Below are 4,200 nucleotides of genomic sequence, written 5' to 3' on the forward strand. Positions count from 1 at the left end.
TCTCTGAACCTCATCTCGCTCAAGCGAGAGTGTGAGAATATCAGAAAAAGGCTAGAAAGTGAAAGCATGCAAACTTAAGGGATATTTAAAAGATTTTAACTTAGAAAACTTGCATTACAATCCAAGTTATAAAATTTTTCACTTTTTCTTTGAACTTTCCTTTCCTTTCCTCTCAAATAAAACCCCTGAGCGAACTCGTCTCGAATCCAAACCTAAACATCTCGAATCCAATCTCTTCTTTACTTTCATCTATTTTCTCTCTTTTCAAAAAGTACTTTTCTATGTAACATGTAGAAAGACCTTAATCTTTTGGACGATCTCTTCCATTAACCTCTTCACAAAATTGTCACTTTAAGGGAAAGGAGAGCTCTATCCTATCATTAAGATATAGCAAATATTTTGAGCTCATGAGAGTGCTATGATGTGTTTCCTACTTGAAATGTATGATTGAATGTTATTTATCTATTATGAAAAGTTGATGATATATGTTATGCTAACTTGGAATGATTTTAATATAATTTTACGGAATGGACTTAGTCTTGGGATGTTTTATCCTATATATGGTTCATATAACTGACTGATGAGAATAAACTGAAAGAAAGAGTATTATGCATAAAAAGTGGTGAAAGAATTAGTGTGAATAGTTAGAGAGATACATTAGCGGTATAGAATATAGAGCCGAATGAGGAAGTCTCGGGGAAAGGTAGGGTGGTGAATGATAGGATTGTTTAATCAAACGTATGCATATCTATACGTACTTACACACATATCCACACCACCATTCAATACTCATCACACAATTAATTGCACATCCAAACATCAATTCACACATATATATTAATAATTAAACAATATTAAAAAATTTGAGACGTTACATGCTCTGTTGTGATAGTAAGTTGTATGATTGCATGTCATTATTAACTTAGTCCTTGTTAGAAAATGTTTTTAGTACTATATATACATAAATGTATGATTATTTTGCTTGTGTTAAACAAAAGATTTAGTGGGGCGGGAGAAACTCACCCTTACTAATATTTTCAAGTGATGAAAGTAAAAGGATAAAGATGCTTGGCTCGTCCTAGGATCATAATTCTAGGGTGTTGGAAGGAAGACTACTCTATAAGGACTGAGATAATTTGAGAAAATTTGTATTACTTTATCTAATTGTATTTTGGGTTGACGAAATTTTGTAAATGATTTTCAATAGTAGAATTTAGAATTTATAATATTTGGGCCAATTTCATTATAACGAATATTTTTGAAATGTCCTTAGTAAAAAATCTAAATTTATATGTAGTCAATGTAAATCAAATGATTTTCTAGAGGAAAAGCTAAATTTTATTTATTACCTTAAAGCTTCAAAATTATTCCTTTGAAAGTTTTAAATCCTTTTGGAATTTTATGAAACCTTCATACGAAGAAAATGTAAATTTTGTCTTTATTCTATTCTTAAACCCACGAATAAGAACAAAATTATTTTTATTCGCAATAAAAATTTATTTATTTTGAATAAAGAAATTGAGGATATTACATGTAACACCCTCATTTTTATTGCCTTTATTTTTCAAAGAGGAAGTTTAGTGCAGGGTCTCTCACTCAAATGAGATATGTCTCCCTTTAGCGAGATAAAGTTTTTTTAGACCAAGCATTTTGGGGCATTCTCGCTCAAGCGAGATAAATCTCACTTGAGCGAGAAAGTGACTCGCCCAGGAAAGAAGTGACTCGCCCAAGCAAGAAATCACAGGAAAATAGGGATCTCTCTATTTGGTTTTCTTACCCAGGCGAGAAGGGTCTCACTTAGGTGATATTCGTTATCGCTTAAGCGAGAGTTTGCTCGCTCAAGCGAACTCTCGCTCAAGCGAACTCTCGCTCAAGCGAGGACACGCGAGTTTGGAGGAGTATTTAAGAAACTTCAATTCTAGAAATTTTCATTTAGAACCAAATAGTTTCCCCTCTCATTTCTCTCTCTCTGCTCACCTTCCCTTCTCAGAGAAAACTCTCCCGAACACCAAACTCCAAACCTCTTCCAGATATGAGCTTAGTTTTCCATCAGAAACGTTATATCTCGCTTTTGGATCACATAAAGAACGTAATCTTAGCAACCTATTACCAAATAAGGGGAATTGATCCCAAACCATAAATCTTATCTATGCATTTTAACTCAGAAACCCGAATTACCTCATTCTAAATAATAAAACTATAAGATTTTCTTGAAATCATAAGGTACAAAGTGAATTTTTGGGCATAAAAGCCAATGATTTGTTTAAAAAAAAAACACCTACATAAGACTTGTATGATAAAAGTTATGAGTAAAATCAACATTTAAGCAAATTTTTATGATGTTGTTATTATTATGTGTGTACAGTTAGTGTTGGATGGTTATTTTAAATGATATGTATTAAAAGATGTTAAACTCTAGGATATATGATTTTATCAAGACTGAGAGAGTGTGACATTCGGCAACATATTTTTTAAAAACTGTATGAGTGGGTTGAGTTTAAGGGTGTCTGACCTTCGACGCTTTGTATTGATTTATATTATGTGCAATTGATTACATGATATCTTGTATTTTGAGAACGTTTCACATGAGATATATCAAAATGTATAGTATTTAATGATAGGTTACAATGATTTTGGGATGTTTGTTTGAAAAGGCTAAATTTATGTTATGATAAAAGACAATTGATGTAAATGGTTGTGAATAAAGATTTAGAGTTGTTTCGTTATCAAAGTGTCATGAAAAATACTGAGAAATTGAATGTTATGAGAAATGTTGAGAAAGTGAATATTATGAGAAACGTTGAGAATATGTATAGATAGTCATAGAGATACACTGGAGGTCTAGAAGAAGGAGTAGATTTTGCAAATCTAGGGGAAATGAGGGTAATTGATGCTTTCTTTGATTGCACATAATTAATGAGATTAAAAGCACCACAGGTCGCACGCTCATTTCCTGACCTAAACTTTTGACCACATTTTTGCTAAAAAAGGGCTGGGTTGTCACACATTGTATCCGTGTTACAGCGGCTAACCAGCAACTATCTATACTTATGAAAGATCTCAAGGGATCTAAAGGGAAATGATCATAGAATTATGAGAGATGGATTATAATATAATGATTTATGATTATAATATATGTGTTGTACCATATTGATTGATGTGATTACAATATATGTGTTATAATACATCGACAAGTGCGATTATAACATATGTTGTGACATTAATTGGTGTGATATGATACATGTATTATAACATGTTGACTGGTGTAAAAATATAGATTGTGAATACTCAATTTTATCCGGGTCCCTTTCAAAAATAAATTTCAAAATAAAAAATTAAATATAATTTAATTTTAAAAGAGGTTAAGAAAAAAAAACTAATTTAAAATTTAAATTCAAATTTTCAATTTTTAAATTTAAAAATAGATTTAGAAATGGTCAAAGTAGTTTGTAGATTTTTTACTAGTCATTGAAAAATAAGGGAGCCTTTATTAAAAATAAATAAACAAACAAATAAATAGGATCTAGGGTTTTAGAAAATTCCTATAAATAGGAAGCTTAAGTCTTCAGAAAGGGGGGAGGTGAACAACTTTTATTTTTATGAAATCTCTTTGAGAGAGAGTTCTAGAGAGAGCCTAAGAAACAAAAAGCAAAAGGAGGAGAGGGGATCAGAGAAAACTATCTAACAACGCCAAAAAATCCTAAAACACATCTCGAGATCAATTACAGAGAACAAATCGAATGAGAGATCCAACCATAAAGGGAAAAAGAAAAAAAACTTTCATCAAGTAAGTGTTCTTTATTTTATTCTTTGGTTTGTTTCTCATCCTCCCTTTATCTAATAAAGATTTTTTCTCTTTGTTCATTTTCCATCCTCCCTTTATCTAATAAGAATTCTCCTTCGTTGTTTATTTCTCATCTTTCCTATTTTATTAAAGATTCTCCTTCTTTGTTTATTTATTTTGCATGTTCTTCTCTTCTTCTCAATGATTTAACACTTTTTGCAAGTGTAATAAATAAATAAATAAATGAAAAGAGAAAATTCAATAAAATTTCCTTTTTATAAATTCTAATAATTTTTCTAACCCTAAATTACTTCTTTCTCAGTCAAACCCTAAAATATAAAATCCAAATCCATGAAAATTAATTTTTTTCTAACTTTGAGTATTACCCTTTTTTGCAAACCCTAAAAATAAACTAT

This window comes from Abrus precatorius, unplaced genomic scaffold (assembly GCF_003935025.1).
Source record: "Abrus precatorius isolate BTA unplaced genomic scaffold, Abrus_2018 Scaffold9, whole genome shotgun sequence".
Taxonomy (NCBI): Eukaryota; Viridiplantae; Streptophyta; class Magnoliopsida; order Fabales; family Fabaceae; genus Abrus; species Abrus precatorius.